General features: G+C 45.3%; 1 protein-coding gene across 3 annotated transcripts in view; it reads right to left on the reverse strand.

The window, feature by feature from the left end:
- The window catches only part of CLYBL (citramalyl-CoA lyase), a 234279-nt gene that overhangs the window by 189586 nt on the left and 20889 nt on the right, over positions 1-23804 (reverse strand). Inside the window, exon 2 of one of the 3 annotated variants that reach the window (XM_070380784.1) lies at positions 21515-21543. The exons of the other annotated variants lie outside the window; for them this stretch is intronic. The gene's annotated coding sequence lies outside the window, so the exon portion shown is untranslated. The remainder of the gene's footprint in view (positions 1-21514; positions 21544-23804) is intronic. 3 annotated transcript variants of the gene reach the window in all.

The following is a 23804-nucleotide window of genomic DNA, read 5'->3' on the forward strand; positions in this document are numbered from 1 at the left end:
TTTATTTATATAAAATGTGTGTAAAGAACCCGCATTCTTAGGTTTAATACTCTTAAAACATTCTTTTTTATTTTGATATCATCTTCCATCTAGGGATTTTGCAAATAAGGAAGTTAGATCAAAACACAACCATTTCCTTGTCCTTAGGCAAAAAGGGATTTAAAATACAGGTTTAACTAAATATTTTAAATGAATAACTAGTCTTTCAGATTAACAGCAGTTAACTTTGCAATAGAATAGAAAAGTGTTTTGATCTCACTCTTTAAAAAATTAGGAAAACACCTCATTGTATTTATAAGGGCAATTTTTGTGTAATTTCATGTTCAACTAAAAAACTGTTGAGTCATTTCAGTAAGAGTGAAAAGCTCCAATTCATGATTTAAGGAAAATAACATTCTCTAAAAACTAATTTTTTCTCTTTTTCTTCACTTATCTTAATTTTAGGAATTAAGACTATTCAAAGTGAAAAGTACTATGCTTAAAATCAAGGAGACTAAATAAGCAGTAATCTATATTCAAAAATAAATGTGAAGAAAATATTTTCATTAGAATTTGTTGGTGTAAATTTATTTTTAGGGTCAAGCTTTTTTCAATTAAAATAGCATATTTCTTATAGAATAGTCTAACCACTAAAATTATTATAACTGACATTTAACTATCTTTTCATTCAAAGCAAAACAGCACCAAATATACAGGAAATAATGTGATTCTTAAAACAATTTTTAGGCACTGTATATATCTGAAATCTAGTGACAGAAAAAAATTCATATATGGCAAAACCAATATTGTAAAGTTAAAAAAAAATTTAAAGCATTCTGGATGTGACAAAGTATTGATTTTTCCAATACTCTGTAGTACAAAATATGTGGAATTTTAAATATCCGTGCCTGTGATTTAAAATAACCATTATTTCATACTCTTGCCAGCATGGGAGAGAAAAATCAAAAAGCATGAGAAATTATGGCAGTGTCACATTATGGAGAAGCGATAGACAGTTTTTGGAAGAGAGCAGAGAACCCTCGGGAATATTTAAGTATTCTGATTCCTTTAAGCACTGCTGTTTGTGGGCTTGGGTAGGGGAAGCCACTGGAGGAAAACGGAGAGAAAATTCACAAAACAAGGACATCAATAGGAGAACACAGACGTGCAAACTTCTGGGCAAATGCTGAGGCAACTCCAAATGCACTTTCGTACGTAGGAGAGAGTGCTCTCAACAGGTCAAGGGACCCGTGTGCAGAGGCTGCTGTGTGCAAGGCGTGGCGACTTCGGGTGGCACACTCTGGGAAAGCATCGGTCACCACACGTTCTGAAAAGTGGAAATCAAGGCCGCAGTCCCGAATGATGACCGGCGGAGGGATCACATTTGGCTGCCACTGTTCAACCGCCTTGCCCACATAAAACGCCCGCTTCTTCCTCCAGCTTCCTGCAATCTTTCATGTTTCAGACACACATATTTCCACCCAAGTCTTTCAGTTGCCATAACAACTTCATAAATTTGTTCTCAGATGTCCCTTTTAATCACATCATTTACAAAAAGCTGGATGGGTCAGGACACTGCCTCAATTTATTCCGTTCACACCTGGCTCCTGAGAAGTCTTGTTACTTGTTCCTTTTCTCTAAGAAGCTCAAACACCTGAAAATAATGTCACTATTCCGCTCCCAGGCAGAATTTTTTGTTTTTTGTTTTTTTTAATCAGTTTGTGTGTGGCCTTATCAAGCTTTTAAAACCCAGGCAACATAACTCCCAGGAACCTTCCTCTGCCTCGTGGAAGTACTGGACGGCGCTGCCTGCCCAGTGGTATACGCACAGAAAAGCTGCTTGATTTCCAGATATCAATTATTTATGCCACTAATAGGTTTTTGATAGAATCCTAGCCATTTTAATCGGCTTGTGGTGACTATTACTACCTGGTACCTTTAAAATATTATCTACCTTAGGATGGGAAAATACAACTATGCTAATTTATAACAGTTCCAATGGCAGGCATTCATTTTTAAAATACTTGGGGATATTTTCGGGTTTTGTTCCAATAAAGAATAAGGCATAATATCTCTGGCACCATTAAATGAATGACTTTTGCCAACACCAACAACCAAACAATGGACGACAAGATGCCACCAACAAACAGAGAGTTGGGGGCCGGGGTGGGCGGGTGTGTGCGTGTGGTGTCAAAAAATTCGGCTGGGCTTTTTGCATATGCAGAGAAACCGAAGGCACTTCTGAAATGCAGCGAAGAGCACAAAAGGCCCTGAAATGGTGTTGAGGGCCACAGTTTGCTATTAGACACCGCAGATGGAAACGTGAAAGTCCACTCACGTGAACTTTAGAATGTGCAAGCGTAAAGTAAAATCGAGAGTAAAAGAGCAGTTAGGGCTATTTGTCGGTTCTAGAGTTTTAGTTTTAATTGCACTCTTGGTTGGTTAGAACAGAAATACAGAAATTTAAACTTAGAGGAATGAGCTGGAGGGGGAAAATACTGTTTATAACTCCATCTGTCGAAAATTAAAACGCAGGGTGTACGGTATGCAACTCAGGACCAACAAAAACAAGTAAATATTGGTTACATTTAGGAAAGAGCATAAGAACAGATGTTATATAAAAAGTTAGACCTTTTACTTCAAAAAATACTACACATGACAAGTTCTTTGCCACTAGGAAAAAAAAAAAAACCCTCTTTTAATTATGTAACGAGTGAGAAGGTAGGATTCTTTACCTTTGAATACTAAATGAGGAAACAGCAGCATCAAAGGCAGGCTTGATCTGTTCTGCCTGAAAATTTAATAGGCTTGGCAAGTCCTGTAGGAGAGCCTCTCCAGTCGCAAAAAAAGAGGCTCTAGTGACACCCACAGTCCCGGGAGTAAAATGCAGCTGTGAAGGAGGGTCTGGGGCTGGGGGAGGGCTTTTTTTGTTCGTTTGGGGGCTTTGGGTTTGTTTGTTTTTTCTTTGCTCAGAACGGCAAAGCCTCCCGCCATAAGCCTAAGCAGGCTCTGCCGGGTGCTCCCACCCCTTCGGCCGGCTTCTTCCCGCTCTGCCCGCTTCTCTGCGCGGCCACCGCCCCGCTGCCAGTCGGAGGGGAAAGCCTGCAGCTACAAGAGGGCCTGGGTGGGAGACCCGGCCACCCCGGGCCCGCGGTTTCAAAGGGCAGGGAGTTGAAAGGAGGGGAGGACCGCGAGAGGGGCCGGGATGCCGAGGGAAGACATCAATTCAGCATTCCTCAGTGGCTTCAGATCTTCACCCTTGTTTTCTTTTCCCCTCTTCCCTCCTGGAAGGGTGAGGCGGGAACCAGCACTTCAAAGGGAAAACTTTCCCGGGGCTTGCGTGGAAGGATGTTCGCTCTTACTCTTGCCACCGGTGTGATTAACACCAGAGGTTGTTATTATTTTTGACAAAAAAATGATCTCGCTTAAAGAAGACCACCTTTCATCTCCTGAGCCGCTTGTTGATGAAGCTGTTGGTGTTAAGACAGGGTGGGGAGGGTGACAGCCCAAGAAGCCGGGCCCCTTTCAGAAAAATGGAAGGGACACTTCTGCAGGGCAGGGGCAGGCAGCGGCCTTCTGCTGGCGCGGCCAACTCTCATCCTCCTCTTTTGTCCTCCACCCCTCTGCACCCCACTCCTGTGGCAGGGCCGACGGGGGGCCAGAGCTTCAACGGAAAGGGGAGGGACGGAAAAAGATTGCCAATTCAATAGTAGGAAACCAACCGTATGGGGCAGGATAAGGCGGGCGCACAGGCTTGGGCTCCGCGTCTGGGGCTGAGAGGAAACATGGAGGCTCAAGGCAAGTGCCTCCTAATGAAACAAATTTGGCTTAGTTACTGGGAAACGCTGATAAAGAAACTAGCTGAAGACTACTATTTAAAGATGAAGGAAAGCAGAGCTGCTTAAAGCACTCCATAACAAATCTTAATTGCTCAAAACAAAGCAGTTGAGTTTCAAGAGCGCTTAAGAGGCCTTTCAGCTGTAACTTGCAGCACAAAGCTCATGCAATATTATCTTAAAAAAAAAAAAAAGATTTTCAGGATCAAGGATGGAGTTAGAACTTTACCTTTTTTGAAGGGTTTAATTTTTTTCTATCCCACCACCCTCCCGCAATTAAGTCAAGATTTAGATAACAGTTCCTACAATTTAACTACAAGTCTTTTACTGCCTTTTTAAAAGCAAATCTAAGGGAATGAGACCCACGTGCCTTCATTTCAAAAAGGCTCAAAATGTGAATTTAAAAGAATAAAACATTCCTGAACAATTATAAAGTCAAGACGGATTTTGGAAAGAACTATCAAAAAACAATATTTGTATAGAATTTGAGCATTAGCGGCTAGCCTGACACAGCAAAACCATTGTATTTTCCACTAGTTTTGTTTTGCTATATACAGCTGTGTTTTCACAGATGCAAAGCCATGTGTCTCCACCAAAAGGCCTAGCCTTCCCTTCAGATGTGAATGCAGATCAAAGGTTCAAACGCAGAAATACAAGATCCTTTCCCCTTTGGAGCATGCTTTTATTTTTCTGCAGTGGCTGCAGACCAGAATGCCCCCCTGTCGCCCTTCTGCAGTGCAGAGGTGAACCGTAACAGTGGGGCCCAGAGCCCTGTTATCTCAGCCAAGAAGCGCACGGAGGTAGCACGTCTGCATGGACGCTCCGAACGCTCCCCAAGACGTCCACGCAGCTGAAACAGAACTGAGCCAGGCAGGGGCAGAATCCGTTTTAGTTGATAGGTTAAACATTAATTTTCTTATTTCTTTAAATATCAGAACAGATTACAGAATTTTTTAAGATTGGGTTTTGCAACATGCACTTTGATAAAGATAACAATATCAACTGTGATATTGTTGATATTCTGTCAACCCCACTATCCCCAGATAGTTTACATTTGAATCTCGGCTTGTGGAAAATTCTCCAGCAATAAAAAATAATTTCATAAAATTAAGTAACTTTTAAAATTTCATTATAAGTCACATGTAATTTTTAATGGAAATATTTTAAACATTTCTTGTTCCTATTATCTTTTTTAAAATAACTCTTTCCCCCTCAATTTCCATTCTTTTTATTGAACAGACCCTCAGGATGACTGAGGAGAAACGAGTTTCCCTCTGTTAACTGCTCTAAAAATGGATTTACTGCCATGTAAATATGTGCTTAAGAGAACAGTAAAAATACAGCACTGTGGCTAAAAATGCGGGAGGCTTTCAACATATTTTTGGCAGGTTTTTAGAAAGACCGACAGGCGCATCTACCTATCTGTAGAAGACCAAGAGAGGCTAGAGGGGTGAATGGGCGGATGGTTGGGTGGACATGGCAGATACAAAGCTTGGGCTAGTCCCTAGAGAGATTTTACAAAAGCCCAAAGTGGAAACATGGCATGGACCAGTCCTAATGCCAATGTGTGAGTGCCATCTAGTGGTCAGCCCAGAACTGCACCCTGGTCTACACCTACAAACGCTCTGTCCTATGGCTCCCTACCCCTTATTTCCTTGCTCCACTGTGGCTCATTCCAGCACTCCCAACCCTACTGTCCAACAACTGTAGCTTTTCTGCCCTAATATAAACAACAACAACAAAAACCCAAAAGTTTCTGAACAAAACAAGTTTAAAAAGGACGATCCCAAAGGTTGGGTTGGGTCTGCCAGAAGCAAACTATGTAGTCACAGGTGTCCCCACTCCAAGGAGGAGGGGGAGCCACGTGAGAAACCTTAAAGAGGCTGTTTCGACACTAAGCAATTGTTGCGGCTGCACCTGACGCGCTAAGTTGCTTCAGTCATGTTCGCCTCTTTGCGACTCAATGGACTAGAGCCCACCAGGTTCTTTTGTCCGTGGAATTATCCAGGCAACAATTTCCAGAATTGTTGAGTGTGTTGCCATGCCCTTCTCTAGGGAAATCTTCCCCACCCAGGGATCGAATCCATGTCTCTTATGTCCCCAGCATCAGCAGGCAGGTTCTTTACCCCGAGTGCCACCTGAGAAGCCCTGAAGGGCCAGACTAAGTAAACAGCCCCGCTGTCTACACACGCACACTCTCTGGTTTCAGTCCATCAGTCTCTCTTGGAGGGGGGTGTGGGGAACAGCTTTATGACTGGACAACAATACTCCTCCATTGCTTCCTGAGAGGTAGAGAAAGTGAGGTAGTCAGTTACAGCTGAAAAGTCCCTATTTCAGCTCTCACTTCCCAGCTCAAGTGACTCAGAATGGTGAAGATGCTCCACCAGCCCACCACCAGCTGACCCAGGAGATAAGAACTACCTTCATCATCCCCTCCTGCTCTGAGAACCACTGGGCAAATCTGAAATGAGGAAGCTTGTCTTACGAATAATGAGAAACAACAGTGCCGATATTAACCCTCCAGCAGGACCGACACGAGTGAGGAGAGGCCCAGAGCCCACTCTCCTGGCCCAGTTGCTGGAGGGCGCTGTTCTGGCTTCATTCTGTGAGTCACGCCCCTAAAGAACACAGCTGTCCTGACAGCGTGTGTATGTGTTTGCTCAGTTGTGTCCAGCTCTTTGTGACCCCCCACCCCGGACTGTAGCCCACCAGATTCCTCTGTCCATGGGATTATCCCGGCAAGAATACTAGAGGGGTTGCCATTTCCTACTCCAGGGGATCTTCCTGATTTAAGGATTGAACCCTCATCTGTTGTGTCTCCTGCAATGGCAGGCAGATTCTTGACCACTGTGCCACCTGGGAAACCCAGAAACAAGATGCAATACTGCACACTTGCCATACCCTCTTCCCACCTTTACTGAGATATAATTGACGTATAATACTGTGTATGTTTAAAGTGTACAGTGCAATGATTTGATTTACATATATATGGCAGAATGATCACCATGATAAGGTTAGTTAACCTATCACTTCACATAATTACTATTTGTGTATGTGTGGTAAGAACATTTAAGATCTACTTAGGCCCGGCAAGGAGGAGGGTTCTCGAGACAGATCAGCCAATACACAGAAAGAATGGGCTTTGGAGTGAGTCTGTGCAGGTGTCTGGTTCTGCCAAGCATTGGTGTGTGATCCCAGCAAGACACAACTCTCTGGGTCTCGTGTCCATCCAGTATGAAAGAGGGATCACAACACCTGTCTTGCATCAGACTTAAATGAGATGATGAGTTCATGAAGCTCAGAGCCACCCTAGGAGTGGGACTCAGGGCACATTCAGGACTGACAGAAAGGAGGGAGGGGATCACCAAGTGATGACAGTGGTGTGCATCACCATGAGTGTGTGCCTGTGTGTGTGCACGTGTGCGCGTGTGTGTGTTCAGTCATGTCCGCCTCTTTGTTACCCTATGGACCGTTTAGCCCACCAGACTCCTCTGTCCATGTCCATGGGATTCTCCAGGCAACAATACTTGAGTGGGTTGCCATTGCCTCCTCCAGGGGATCTTCCCAACCCAGGGACTGAATCCGTGACACTTGCATCTCCTGCGTTGGCAGGCGGGTTCTTGTCCTGGGAAAGTCCCCTTGGGTGCTATACTGAAAGGACCCAAAGCACTGTCCACGTTCCCCCTGCCCATGCGTAGCAGGCCAGCTGAGCACAGCTGAATGCTCAAGAACACATTAAGGTTCTGAAGTTTCTTAACCTCAATGAACATGTTCCCCAATCTATAAATCGGGGCTGGTGACAGCATCAAGCTTACAGGACTGTTCCGAGGCATAAAAGTGTAATAGGTAAAGCACCGAGTACAAGTCTGGCACGTATGTGGCAGTGTGAGGCTGGAGATATTAGCCATTGGGTTTAATCCTGTAGGATTCATGTCAGCACTTTTATTTCTCATTGTTGTTAATAAGACCAGCTTCCTGCATTTCAGTTTTGCCTGTTGAACATTGACAGTGAGGACCCGAGACATTTTCCTTTTGTTAAAACACTACTTAATTTCTGGGCATTCCCTGGTGGTTCAAAGCTAGGACGCCGCACTTCCACTGCGCAGGTTCAACCCCTTAGTTCTTATGGGAACAAAGATCCCATAAGCTGTGTGGGACGGACCAAAAAAAAAAAAACTGTTTAAATCAATCCCTGGTCAGAGAACTAAAATCCCATAAGCCGTGTGGCACAGACCAAAAAAAAAAGGCGGGGGGGCAAACTATTTAGTTTAAAAGCTGTGACTTGGGACTTCCCTAGAGGTCCAGAGGTTAAACATCCTCCTTGCAGTGGAGCGGGTTGCAGGTTCGATCCCTGGTGGGGGAACTAACATCCCACCTGCCGTCAAACAACTAAGCCCACGCACCACAACTGCTGACTGAGCCCTCACACCCTGGAGCCCCTGAGCCACAACCAGAGTCCGTGTGCCGTAACAGAAGATCCCACGTGATGCAATGGAGATCCTGTAGGCCACAACCAAGACTCGACACAGCCAAATAAACAGGTAAGTAGTTTTTGAGAAAAAAAAAAGCTGTAACTCGTCTCAGAACCTACTGTATAGCACGGGGAACTCTATTGAATATTATGTGGCAGCCTAGATGAGAGGGGAGTTTGGGGGAGAATGGACACATGTATATGTACTGCTGAGTCCCTTTGATGTTCACTTGAAACTACCACATTGTTAATCGGCTCTACCCCAATCCAAAATAAAAGTTTCTTTTTAAAAAAAAAAAGCTATGACTTGTCTCAGTGTGGTTCACCCCCGGCTTTGAGGCTGGAGTCTCTGTGCTCCACGCACTTGTACCCACTGCTCTGTGACTGCTTTGAAGGCCTTGCTAATAAGCAAGACTGCGGTGACGCGGAAGCAGCATAATGTAAACGGGTGGAGAAGACTCTGGGCCAGAAGACGTGGGTTGGCCCGGCCCACCCTGCCACACGCAGGGTTGAGAGTGAGGGTGCACAGCCCAGCCAGCCCTTCCTCTTCACGCCCCTGGCTCAGTCCTGCATGCGTGTGGACACGCCGGTGTGCGTGCCCAAGTTCCACGCCTCACTCCCCAGGCCTGCCCCACCCTTCAGTTACCCCTCTGGTCTGGGGTGCCAACGCTACTGCTGACACTGTCAGCACACTAAGATGGACCATCTATCGATGCCCAGCTGACGATGACATTTCCCACTCCCTCCTGTGTCTGGATATATTCTGGGACGATGTTCTGGTTGATGGGGTCTGGCCAGAGTGAGCAGAAACATGGAGCCCCCTAAAAGGAAGGAGTGTGTCCTCCCATTTCCGGTGTGATGAGCCGGGCCTGAGCAGCCGTCTTGGGTAAGACGTGTGCCATGTGCTGAGGATACAAGAGCCACGGGATAAAAGGATCCTCACTGAGCCTCTGTGTGAGTCCTCCTCCACCTACTTTAAGTGACAGAGAAAATATCTTTGATAGTTTAAGTGACAGAGAAAATATCTTTGATAAAGGCACCCTTTTTTGTGGCCTTTTTTAATCACAACACCCAAGCCTATATCCTGACTAAAACTCTATAGTTACTGGATGCGTCTGAATGAAATGGGCACTGAGCCCATTGTGTCTGGCATGTAATCACTTGACTCAATCTAATTATGAGCAGAAGGGACAAGTAAACCAAAGCTATTCTGTTGATCCCCTTGGACACTAGATCATTGCGGGATTCCAAAGTAAACGAGGTTAACAAAAACTAGCCAGGAGGGATTTCCCTGGTGGTTCAATGGTGAAGACTGCACCTCTACTTCAGTAGGGTGCTGGTTCAATCCCTGGTCAGGGAACTAAGATCACCAGTGTGCACCACGGCCAAAACCAACACAAAACTAGAAAACAAATGGAAAGCCAAGGAAAGGAGAAAATAATCCTAGCAGCTTCATGTGTGGTATTTTTGAATTTTCAAATAGATGTAGGTGATTGAGAAGATACTTCAAAATGAAACATTATCATTTCAGTTCAGTTCAGTCAGTCAGTCGTGTCCGACTCTTTGCGACCCCATGAACCGCAGCACGCCAGGCCTCCCTGTCCATCACCAACTCCCGGAGTTCACTCAGACTCATGTCCATCGAGGCGGTGATGCCATCCAGTCATCTCATCCTCTGTCATCCCCCTCTCCTCCTACCCCCAATCCCTCCCAGCATCAGAGTCTTTTCCAACGAGTCAGCTCTTCGCATAAGGTGGCCAAAGTACTGGAGTTTCATCTTCAGCATCAGTCCTTCCAAAGAACACCCAGGACTGATCTCCTTTAGGATGGACTGGTTGGATCTCCTTGCAGTCCAAGGGACTCTCAAAGAGTCTTCTCCAATACCACAGTTCAAAAGCATCAATTCTTCAGCACTCAGCTTTCTTCACAGTCCAACTCTCACACCCATACATGACCACAGGAAAAACCATAGCCTTGACTAGACGGACCTTTGTTGGCAAAGTAACGTCTCTGCTTTTCAATATGCTATCTAGGTTGGTCATAACTTTCCTTCCAAGGAGTAAGCGTCTCTTAATTTCATGGCTGCAGTCACCATCTGCAGTGATCTTGGAGCCCAAAAAAATAAAGTCTGACACTGTTTCCACTGTTTCCCCATCTATTTCCCATGAAGTGATGGGACAGGATGCTATGATCTTCGTTTTCTGAATGTTGAGCTTTAAGCCAACTTTTTCACTCTCCTCTTTCACTTTCATCAAGTGGCTTTTGAGTTCCTCTTCACTTTCTGCCATAAGGGTGGTGTCATCTGCATATCTGAGGTTATTGATATTTCTCCTAGCAATCTTGATTCCAGCTTGTGTTTCTTCCAGTCCAGTGTTTCTCATGATGTACTCTGCCTATAAGTTAAATAAGCAGGGTGACAATATACAGCCTTGACGTACTCCTTTTCCTATTTGGAACCAGTCTGTTGTTCCATGTACAGTTCTAGCTGTTGCTTCCTGACCTGCATACAGGTTTCTCAAGAGGCAGGTCATTTTAATTGGTTATAATATTGGCAAATGAACACCATTACCCTTGGATGAGTAAATGAGACACAGACATGTGCAAAGGAGTGCAAAGGAGTTACCAGTGAGTGACCTAAAGTCAAGATTCCAAGCTTTCTAGGTGCTCCCCCTCATAGATGATTTTACTTTTCATCTGTTTTTGTCCCTAGATTATCAGCCTCAAGAGAGGGACTCCTCAGTGTCCTGATACCGAATCCCGCTCTTTTAAGAACAGCACGTATCACGACGCTTGCATTCGGAAACACCTGCAGGTGCTCCTAGTTGCCTACAAAGCAACGTCTGAAATCCTTAGCCTAGGGACTTCCCTGGGTGTCCAACGGTTAAGACTCTGTGCTTCCACTGAATGAGGCACAGGTTCAATCCCTGATTGGGGAACTAAGATCCCGTGTGCTCTGACCATAGATAGATAGATGATAGATTGTTGTTGCTGCTAAGTCGTGTCCAACTCTCTGCAACCCATAGACTGCAGCCTGCCAGACTCCCCTGTCCTTCACCATCTCCCGGAGTTTGCTCAAATTCACGTCCATTGAATCGGTGATGCTGTCTAACCATCTCACCCTCTGTCACCCTCTTGCCTTCAATCTTTTAAGATCGATAGATAAAATCGTTAGCCTAGCGGTCTAAGCTCCCCAAACTTGACCCAAACATGACTTTCTGATCTCATCTCCTAATCTTCTCCCAGCACAAGGCACACCCTCACGCCTCCGTGACTGTGCTCACAGAATTCCACCTCCCAGGGTTATCCGCCTTCTTCCATGTGCGTTCAAAGCCCACTTATCCTGGAAATGTTACTCTGCACCACCCGCTCGTCATCTTTTAGGTTGTGTCTCCCTCAGCTCGTGACTGCAGCTACTCCCACCTTTCCCTCAGCCATACCAGGTGGCCGCCTCAGTCCTTCCCACTTGGTTGAGAGGTAGCCATTGTTTCAACTGATAGCTTTACAAGGAGAAATAAACTTCACGGGCATCTTCGCCTGCAGGGCCCAACCAAGAACCCCATTGTCTCCACACAGAGGGAGAGAGGACGTGACCCCGTTGAGCAATCTCCCATGCACCTTGCCCACCCTGCTTCCTCCACCCTGCACCCCCAGTTTCTATTTTTGCCAAAGTGATGCTGGCTGGCAGGGGCTGCATTAGCAACCCCTCCCAGGGTATGATGCATTTCAAAAGAACTTCCCTCTGGGGAGAAGAAAGGCTTGCTCAGACTCCCTAGAAAGTCACACAGGATGGCCAGTCTGGGTGCTCAAATGCTAGAAGTGGAAGTGAGTTCCATGTGAACACTTAGTGGTTACTGACTGCCCCAGATCTACTCCACCTCTTGAGAATCTGCCTCATCCTGCTCACAGCTTAAGTGTTAGTCGCTCAGTCATGTCTGACTCTCTGTGGCCCCATGGACTGTAGCCTGCCAGGCTCCTCTGTCCATGGGATCCTCCAGGCAAGAATACTGGAATGGGTTGCCATTCCCTTCTCCTTCAGATTTTCCCAACCCAGGGATCAAACCCAGGTCTCCTGCGTTGCAGGCAGATTCTTTACCATCTGAGCTACTACCAGGGAAGCCCCATAACTTCGTCTGCTAGAATCATCATCAAGGTGCCTGGCTCTCTCAGAGCCAAGTGGTGGACACGGTTAGACCGGTCAGACACTCCCATCCTGGACCCTGCCTCTTGTGCTGGCAGCGCATCCACCCTGGTGGCTGAGCTGGGAAAGACGGGAGGCATGGTGCTGACGCCAAGATGACTAAGCCGCCTTCCCCGATTTTTTGAGTGTCCCCATACTCTTCCGATAAGTCCCCGTTTCTCCTGAGAGCCAGATTCAATCTGTTGCTTAACCAATAACTCTTTTTTTTCTTTTTTTTTCCGGCCACACCTTCCTCAAGGCATGCGGGATCTCAGGTCCCCGATCAGGGGTTGTACTCATGCCCTCTACAGTGGAAGCACGGGGTCTTAACCACGGGGCCACCAGGGAGGTCCAAGAATCTTTTTTTTTTTCAACTAAATTTTACTGGAGTATAGTTGATTTACAGGGCTGGGTCACTTCTGCTGTACCACAAAGTGAACCATTATACATATACATAGATCCACTTTTTTGGATTCTTTTCTCATATAGGTCAATACAGAGTATTGAGTCGAGTTCCCTGGGCTACACAGTAGGCTCTTATTATCTATTTTATATATAGTAGTGTGTACATGTCAATCCCAATCTTCCACTTTATTCCTCCCTCATTTCCCCCTTGGTAACCATAAGTTTTTAACCAAGAATCTTACCTGATAGAAAGTCAAAACCCAGAATTTCATTTCATTCAAAAAGTATTTTTTCAGGTCTTGCCATGTACTCAGCACCAAGACCACTGCCTTTTAAAAGCAGGTAAAGGACTCTCTCTCCCTCCGGAGGTTTAATTTGATATGGGGGACAGGAGAGGGTGCACAGAACACAGTCACACGCGAGCAAAGCCACAGGGGTGCAGGGGAAGGGCATGAGCCAGCCAGGGTGGGCATGGGGGATCAGTAAGACTTCGCAGGAGCAAGGTGATATTTGCTCTGCAGGATTTCACCAGGTGGAAAATGGGGAGAAGGGCCCTGCAGGCAGAAGAAACAGTCTGAGCACGGCAGAAATGGGGCTGCCTCATTGCAGTAAGAATTTTAACGTGACTAGAGGATCTGGTACAGGGGTGGGAAGGAGGTAATTCTGGAAAGGAGATTTGGAGTCAGGGTGTAAAGGACACAGTGTGGCCACATAAGGTCTTCAGGCTTCAGTGTTGGGAGCTACTGGAACTTGTAGAGAGTAGAGCAATGAGTTCTGAACTCAGAAAGCTCCTTTTGGAAGATGGACAGGAGGGAGGAGGGGCCAGCCAGAGGGCAACAGCAAGGGGCCAAGACAGCGGCGAGGAAGAGACGGCAGAAGCCATGGCTGAGATATAAAAAATCAAAGGGGTTGGCTGGAGTCAAGGGTAATTCCAAAGGCATCAGCCACAAAGCAAGGAAACGTGGCTTCAGAGCCAAGGCCTTGAGGGGTGGAATGGCCAGGACAGCGCCTCCCCACTTACCTTACTCCTCAGAAGGGCACCTTTACCTGTGGCCAAACCAAGATTCAAGCTCACCCCTAAGTAGGAACTTAGGGGTACAGGTTCTGACTCCCAGGCAGACAGAAATGGTAAAAGTGCACCAACACTCTGTTCTCTGTTACTTCCCCTCTTCAAACATTTTTCATGAAGATCTGAGAACATTTAACACATAAATCCTTCATTACGGTTTCAAAATCTCCCCCACCCCTTATCTCCTTTAATAACACATAAGATTTGCCAAAGAAAGGATGACATCGTAAAGGTACATCTCATTGAAATCTACTTAATTGTTACATTTGTTTAGCTTTTTTGACACAATTTTTAAGAGTGTTTACATTCTTCACAGAACTGCATTTGGACTATCATGAAAAATGGGTGCCAATTAGAAGTATTTTGGCTAAAACCAGTTCCTGCACATCATTGTCTTATGCTAGAAGTGAGCTGGCATGAACAACAAAGGGTTGCTATTAATAGCACAACACAGAACGCAAGCGGAAACTTGAGTGAAATTATGTTTTTTAAAACCCACTGTTTAGTGCCCAGAAAAGGGACAGACTGTGCAGCATCTGTGCTGGGGGGATATGGAACTAATAAATCATTGCCATTTTTACTACACACAGGCAGAATATGATAGTCTGTTCAAAGCCAAACATGTGCTGTCCGAGAAAAATGATTTACGTTCCAGGGCTTTTTTTTTCCACTTGATTTGAAAGTTTACACATTTAGGCATCTGAAATGATTTTATTAATTTAACTCTCCTGTAATCATTAACAGGTTTTTTCTTTAATTTGAGAAGGGTTACATTTATGAATGAATATTACTATAAACATATATACATCCTTATGTTCAAACATAAAACATTCATTGCAAAGTCTGATGTAAAGCCACATCATACTTATGACTGAGCTGGAAAAAAATTGGACTTTGATGCATGACTAGTTTTTAGAAAAAAAATGACTAGTTTTTAGAAAACTCCTTGTGAAGCAAGATGGCTAACTTTCTACTATCAATCCAAGAGAGCCGTAAGAAAAGCCTATCTTTTTGCGGAATTAATTTTGTCAGAATATCAAAGCAAGTTTATAAAAGCCTTGAAACACTGACGACAGTACAATATCCTTCCTCAATAAGTAACTACCCAAGGCTAATTTCTTAAGCCTTAGGCACACTTGGCCATCCTATCTGCTCTGGAATACATTCATGTAATAAAAAGGCGCTTCTAAACAGTCACACAGGCAGCCCCACTAATCAGATTATCACCGTAATGCACTGACGGTGAGAGGAGTCACAGAGAACTACACTGACAGAACGCTGCCCCAGGGCTCACGGAGCAGTGGGCCCCTCACTTTGGCGTTCCACAATCGTCTCACCGACACACTCTGGTCAAATTCAGGAAGCAGAGCCTAGAGGGGCTAACATGTATTTGGAGTCTTCCGAACAGTCAACAGCATTCAGGTTTTTGTCCTAGGACTTGAAAAGTTAAAGGCACGGTCCTGCCAATTGTGAGATGCCCTCTCCAACACGGACCACCCACAACTGCGGATTTTCCATCTGGTGAACAAAACAGACAGCTTCCTAATTATTTTTAAAAAGGATTTTTTCCCCCTAACATACTTTCTTTATTTGTCTGTGACCTGGAACTTAATGGAAAACCTGGTGCATGCCAACTTCATTTCTTATAATGAAACATCCCATTTTTATTGTTTTAACTAGGGTTTTTCAAAGGATGTAAGATAGAAATTATTACCCCCAGAGCTAACACACCAAGTCACCAAGACAATTCCCATGAACAACTATTTTCTCTGAACAGAGAATATCTTGTTTTAAATATTAACCACTGAAGTTTTCACTTACAATCAACATGATGAAAATAGGAGGGAAATTATTTTCAATCGTTTTCAACAGGGCACCCATACTGCTAGTGTCAAAATCGATGGCTTTTCCAACAAGATGGCCACCTCTGCCAAAAGCATGCTCAGAAATGCCAACTGTAATTAAAATCTGGCACCTGTCTTGGGCACCAAATTTGCTTCTAATATCTCCATGTTGAAATGTGTCTCAGCTTTGAGAGGACGTAAGATGCTTCTTGCCCTCTGCCCTTTGGAAAAACACTCAAGTGGAAAAACTGACGGCTGTTTTCCCGAAAATTACATTTTTTAATCTGAGCTATCCTAAATTTTCTCTGCTTTCTTTCTTTGAATCTGTTTGTTTAATTAGTCCCAAGAGACTCAGCATACATTCCCTTCACACATTTTGTTTTTATAAACCTCAGGAAAAATGGGCAGTGAAATAAGTTCTTCCTCGTATGGAGTTGTGCTTGACGAGGCGGGGGGCGGGGGGGTTGTTGGTGGTGGTGATGGTGGTGGTGGTGGTGTAGCGTGGATAGATTTCACAAACATTTACATTCTATGGAAATGGGAGGCATAGAAGCGGTGGGGAGGAAGGCTTTCCTAAGAGGAGAGAGCAATAAAGAGACCAGAGACGAGAGCAATAAATCTTGATGTGATGCACAATGTCCTCTCTGACCATGGTCAATGGACAAGCCTGTGCTCCAACTACTGTTTTGTTGAGCTGGGGCCCCCAGAATCTAAGGCTTTAGCCCTTTAAAGTATCCACAGCATTTCCCCAAAAGGAAATCCCTTCTCTCTTATAAGCCTGTCACACACTGGACACCTGGGTCCACCTAGGTGAGGCCAGAGTAGTCTTCAGGCCCCCACAAGCCCAGGGGACAAGAGGCCAGAGTGTGCGATGGCCCAAAAGCAGGCTTGTGCCTGCCTCGCTAACCAATGGAGTGCAAGGCCTAGCAGAGGGCCTCCCACGGAGAGGGTGCTCAACAAATGCTACGGAAAGAAGAGCGGGCAGATCCCCTGTGAACGCACCTTTGTAAACAGCGCCTTATACTGAGACTACATAAAGCCACCTTGGCTTCAGTAGTAAAAAGAACCTGATGAAGTGGATTGTAAATCCTTCATGTGCCAGAAGATGCCCTTCTACCACTTCTTGAGGGCGCAGACACACAGATATTCTGACCTTGGGACTTGCCAGCCTCCCTCCTCAGCTGACCATCAGCAACGCTATTCACCCCAGACCCCTCCTAGGCTCCTGTAACACTTCACTCTTCATCAGAAGTAAGACTTAAAGAGGTAAGGGAAGTGTGACAGACCACATAAGGTACAAACAGATTTTACTATTAAATAAAGCAGAAAGTGTATACAAGCAGAGCTTAATGTATGATATGTCTATGCTCAAAAAGATTCATCGAAGCCTTTTTAAAAAGAAATTCACCAAGAGGTTGCTTGTTTGAAACTGAAAATGACTTTTTCCCAATGGTAAAGATATTACAAAGGATGGCCAGGCACTCAGGAGGGCTCACAAAAGCCCACTTGACCCCACAGTGTTCCAGAATGCTGAACGACACCCGCCACTCTCTGCAACAGCTTGCTCATGGGAAGGGCATGCTGAGTGTAAACTCGGGAACTCCACAGCTGCAGGAACAAAGACACCCAGGACATGCCTCGTAGCCTATGGATGCCTCACACTCCCCTAAACAAAGCCATCTCCCTGGATCAGAAATTCCCCTAAGGCAGCATTTAAAAAAAAATTTTTTTACTGCAGCCCACAAGAAAAAGCATTTCCAGTGGAGAGCCCATAAACACACACATCCCCATGTATTAGAAGAAATAAATGTTTTTATAAAATAAAGCTTAACCTGTGATGTACTTTGACTAGAACAGTTTCTACATTATTCTGGTTCATCTTTTCAAATGCTCATTATGACCCAATCAATATATTTACAGCTCACTATGGGCTTCCCAGGTGGCACAGTGGTAAAGAATCCGCCTGCCAATGCAGGAGACCCAGGTTCGAAACCTAGGTCAGGAAGATCCTCTGAAGAGGAAACGGCAACTCACTCCAGTATTCCTGCCTGGGAAATCACATGGACAGAGGAGCCTGGTGAGCTATAGTCCATGGGTCGCCAAGAGTCAGACATGACTGAGCGACTGAGCACTCAGATGGGTTGGGACCCCGACAGTCTAAACCACCACTGCCCCGAATGGCCCAAATGGAGGAGCAAAGGTTCAAAGAGTGGTGGGTGCTGAGGTGTATTTCTGCAACTTGTTATATCGTATGGTTAACTTTTAATGTGACTATGAATAACAGGATTAAAATGAGACAATTTCCTGCAAATGTGTCAGAAACTCATGCATCCCTTGGTTCAGGCTCCCACCTGTTCAATTCTCTCCTCCTCTTTGTCTACCTTGTTGAAGATATTAGGTGTTAGCAGAAAAGCTGAGGATATAGATAATTATAGATACTAGGTAACAAGGACAGAGACTGCCAGTCACACTGATGAAAAGATGGAAGATCTGCAAACTTTAAAAGAAACCTGGCTACGCAGAACACTGAGCTACCACTTAATCAAGGATTGGGCTGTTGTTAGCACAGCACCACACACAGCGGCTCACAGCGGAACCAGTCGGCGCCACCCACGAGGAGCTGCCTCAGAAGGCAGAGAGACGAGTGGGATCCCGAGCCTTCTAGCCCTTTTGGTACAGACCTACCACTTTCCTCTCTAGAAAAAAGCCCAAAAATTCTGGATGAAGGAATGACCCTGGTGACTCCAGGGTCACATAAGTACCCAAGAGGAGCCCCAAGAGTCCCGGGTCAAAGTCCTCACGAAGGCCCAGTGAGCACCTGAGCTCAGTGGAAAAGAAAGGAGGCAGTACTTTGCCTCTCAGCCTAGTGATGGATTCAAGCAACGACCCCTACCCACCCCAGCCCCAACCAATGCCATGACCACTGCCAGCCCTCGCACACCTGGCTGAGGCTGAAAATAACGGGGTATTCCCAGTGATCAGGGCCACATTTACAAGACGCACACAGTCGCCAAAGCTGCGGTACCGAAGGGTTAGAGTGAGAGGTTCCTGTGTGTGTGCTCAGTCGCTCAGTCATGTCCAGCTCTTTACGACCCTGTGGACTGCAACCCGCCAGGCTCCTCTGTCCAGGGGATTCTCCAGGCAAGAACACTGGAGTGGGCAGCCACTCCCTCCTGCAGGGGGTCTTCCCGACCCAGGGATGAACTGAGTCGCTGTGTCTCCTGCATTTGGCAGGTGGGTTCCTCACCACTAGCGCCACCTGGGAAGCTCATGGTGTCAGTAACACAATCTAACTAGCTTTGGTTCATTTGGGTTCCTAACCATCCACTAACAACTCATTGTAACCTACAGCTTATAAATGACTAACTACCCACATTAAAAATTTTTTTAGTTGGAGGATGACTGCTTCACAATGTTGAGGTGGTTTTTGCTGTACAACAACATGAATCAGCTATGAAAGTGAAAGCATTCAGTCATGTCCGACTCTTTGCGACCCCATTGACTATACAGTCCATGGAATTCTCCGGGCCAGAATACTGGAGTGGGTAGCCTTTCCCTTCTCCAGGGGATCTTCCCAACCCAGGAATCGAACGCAGGTCTCCAGCATAACAGGTGGATTCTTCACCAGCTGAGCCACAAGGGAAGCCCAAAAATACTGGAGTGGGTAGCCTATCCCTTCTCCAGAGGATCTTCCTGACCCAGGAATGGAACCGAGGTCTCCTGCATTGCAGCTGGCTTCTTTACCAACTGAGCTATCGGGGAAGCCATATATCTCCTCCCTCTACCCTTATTTTAAAATCAGCACAAAGCATACTATGGCAACTGGGGTTATACCAACTGCAAACAGTGTATGACTGCAGGCTTACAATGGTGATCTAAGAAAAGACTCTCAGCAGGATTGAAGGCAAGAATTTTCAGAGAAAACTCCACACAAAAAAACGATGCATTTGTTGTTTGGCAACATGGTTTATAAAGCCAACCAATGAAAATCCTATGTTAGAAAGGTGATAAACGTGAAACAAAGTAAAGCTAGGCACTTGTTCTTTTTGTTAAGTCCTCTCAGAAGGGACACGTCTTTAGGAGACACATCAGCATGACTAGTTTGAATCTGCACCTCCCACCATACATTCCTATACATACATGTGTGTATGTCTACGTCTGGGTACGTGTGTGCCTATTTCCAGAGCAGTAACGATCCCACAGTCCCAAAGACAAAATAGCAGGGGGCACTGCCCATTGAGTTATCGGTTCCAGGCCTTCACTCCCTAATTGACAACTTCAGGGCTACTTTCATCACTTGTCAACTTCAAACCCACACTCAATTTTTCCTTTTAGATGATGTTGCATCTGTAATACAGCAGTGTTTCTGACACACTGCAGCATGTCTCCTACGAATATTTCTTCGGAAGCACAGCTTAATCAAGGGTGGAAATGGAGGAAACCTACTAAATGTTTTTCACCTCTATCAACAACTGAAAAGAACATGGTGGGGAAAAACACATTTTTATGCTTAAAATATTTTTCACTAGTCAGCTGTAATTCAAGCTATTTAAAGCAAGTAGATATGGATTTAAATAAAATATATAAGGATATTTGATACAACCAAAAATACCTTCAGCCTAACACGGTGAAACTAGTGAAACATTAAAGATGACAATTTACATAAAAAACAACACTGAAATGTATTCAGCTCTAAGCTAAGCGATTTTTAAAACCCATAATGAGACAAACAAAATACTAAATAAGTTTACCACACAATTGTTCAGTTTACTAAATTGCCTTTGAAAAAATAATTGGCTAATAGGTGCTTTAAGCATTATTTTCATGATTAAAAGAACACCAAAAATAAATGAACCAATTCGAACTTTACTTTTATAGTATCAAAAGCTAGATTAAAATCACACTGTTCTGTTTAATTAAACACTATAGTACACAGAAAAAATAAATTTTCAACTAAGCATACACCAATCACACACCTGGAATTTTCCCAGATAATTTCATTTTCAAGTATTTTGTCCAATTAGCCATTTCTATAAACGTACTCAAGTCACATGTGGTTTGTGAGAACCAATTTGTGATTCTAAAAATATAGTCACCTTGAATAAGCTAAAAGGATAGGTGTTATGCTTTCTTCTTCCCTTTTGGGCTTTCATTTGTTATTTTTGACATAAATGCATTTAAACAACTGCGAAAGCACTGGGGCACTTCTTTAAGAATGATTCTAAATACTTACGTTCTAGAACTGGATTTGGCCAAGTATTTATTGATATAGTTATCAATATTTATGAAACAATGGACGATTAAAGCATAATGATTTCTGCATATCTAGAGGTTTAACACTCCATATTGCCACTGTGACATAATGAAGTGGGTGAGGACATGGAGAGAATCCAGAACCATGCATTTTTCCTAGTTGCCAGCAGAACTACCATTTTACCTATGCACTAGCCAAGAAAACCAGATCCAAGGCATGCTATACATGTTAAGAAACTTAACCACAAATGTTCTCCTTTAAACCTTGTCGGGAAGATCCCCTGGAGAAGGGAATGGCAACCCACTTCAGTATTCTTGCCTGGAGAATCCCATGGACAGAGGAGCCTGGTGGGCTACAGTCCATAGGTCACAAACAGTCGGACATGACTGAGCGACTGAACTGAACTGAAGCAGGCTGCAGAAAGAGGCATGTGGCTCCTACTCTATTCTTTAGTAGGTCCGTAAATCTGGATAACTCACCTTACTTCTCTGCATCTCGCGTTCTTCACCTGTAAAACAGCAAAAAGAATACTTTCCTCATGCTAATGTTAATGTATAAAAGCACAGTCTTTGCAATGTAGAAAGAACTCAAAACAGTGTAGTCCTCCCCAAGAATAAGAACTGGTCCAGGACCTCCCTGGTGGTGCAGTGGATGTAAGAACCCATCTGCCAATGCAGGTGACACGGGTTTGATCCCTGGTCGGGGAAGATTCCAGATGCCATATGGACAACTAAGCCTGTGAGCCACAACTGCTGAAGCCCAGGCACCTAGAGCCTGTGCTCCTCAACAAGAAGCCACCGCAATGAGAAGCCCATGCCCCACAACAAACACCCAGGGCAGCCAAAAATTAATAAATAAAATTACATTAAAAAAAAAAAACAAAAAAACACCTGGATCCAAAAGAGGGCAGAGATGGAGTCAAGATAAACAGAAAAGTATGCTGGGAATGAGAGGTCCAGTGGGACGGGAGGCCACAGAGGAAGCGAAAGGAAAGAGGAGACAAGGGAGAAACAGAGGCCAAAAGTAACAGGTCTCTGTTCAAGGGAAGAGTCCATCAATGTATCTCGTTCAGAACACTTCAGTCAACACGTGTGGAAGCCCTGCCCACAGCTCTTCCACTTTTAAGAATTTCTCTGAAACTTCTGGGTTCCTACCAGCCTAGTAATCCTACCAGATTACTAGGAATTCTTTTCAGAGACTATACTAACCATCAGCCGTTCTATTCCCAACCCCAAGACCACCCTTACAGATACGTTAAGGTGTGTACTACAAGTGGCTCCAAGAGTAAGGAAAGGGGAGGAGGCCTAACAGAGGGGACGGCTTTGAAAGAGGCAGATTCAGCGGGACAACAACCCCCACCCGCACTCTAGGAAAGGCGGTGCTTGGGTAGCCCACATGATACTTACACTAGGAACGCCCCAAGCTGCTTTGGCAGGACAGGACGGGCTTGTGTAGCCAGCATCTGAGCCTGTTTCAGCTCGATGGCAACAATCCACTTCCAGGGTGGGCCCCAACTCACAGTGATGTGGAGCACAGGGGCAGCAAGCGCAGCTACCTAGGAAGAGAAGCCACGTCCAACCACCTCTGCACCTCTCAGGGTCAGTGGGGGGAGGAAATGCTTTCTGCCACATCATGAAGAAGACCGCCTGGTGACGCCTAACAGGTGCACTGGCCGAGAGTCCTTCAGATGAATAAACATAAGCGCCAAGCAGAAAGGCATGTACCAGGACATTCTGAGAGCCTCAAAGGAGGGTCAGCATGAAATCTCCTTGGGAAAGGAAGAAGTCCTCAGAAAAAACCGGACTCAGAACAGGAACCTGGAGCCACAGAAACTAGAGGGACCAGTGGCTTCTCCCAGATAACTCTGGTCTCTTGGCGTGGGGCCACCTCACTGCAGCCCAGACCCATCTGTGTCTCTGGAAAGACCTGGGCTTGATATGAAGGATGGAAATACTACCGAATGCCTACAATTTCCACTGTCAGAGTCCCTCTGGGTCACCCGTGGGAATCAGAAAGAATGTTTCCTACTGGCCAGAGAAAGAGACGAGCTGCAGAGGACCCGAGGCTCTCACTGTAACAGGACCTGAGAACAGGAGGGCGTCGCTGAGCACCAGGGACAGCTCTGAGCAGACTGAGGCAATTAACTAAGTATGTTACTCCTGGAGGAGGGGAGGTGGCGGGGACTGGGCACACTGAGATTTAAAGTCACGTGTACGTTGGGGGCCAAAGCCTAGAGCACCTTGGTCACACACATCATTACGTCCAGGTGGATCCTGCAGACTTTTCTCAATCGACAGGTTGTTGAACTCTCACCAAATCTTCTGCTTTTCCTCGTGGTTTCAGTTAAAGAACTACTCTCACGGTCATTAGCAGGGATTCTGAAGCTGGGCCGGCCCACCCTGAGAGCCGTTTGTCATTCCCACAAGCAGCCAAGAACCTGAATCCCATCCCCATGTGGTGACTCTCCACCTCATGAGCCAATATAAGCTGGAAATGGTTCCCCATTCTCCATTCACTTAAGGCCTCTATCCGTCACACACACCTGCCCCAGCCTGGGAATTCAGAGTTAGCCACACAAAGGTGCCAGAACTGTACAGGAATAGCCGATGCAAGGTAAAACCCCCATACTGGCCGTGACGCAACTGTCATCAGAGCCCACATTTAATTTAACGAAAAGTATTCAGTTATACTTGTTCCACTTGTAGTAGGGCCCATTTCCTTTCCACCCTCATTCATGAAGGCAGAGTAAGAAAATGCAACTTCACAACA

The sequence above is a fragment of the Bos mutus genome, chromosome 12 (assembly GCF_027580195.1).
Source record: "Bos mutus isolate GX-2022 chromosome 12, NWIPB_WYAK_1.1, whole genome shotgun sequence".
NCBI classification, from domain to species: Eukaryota; Metazoa; Chordata; class Mammalia; order Artiodactyla; family Bovidae; genus Bos; species Bos mutus.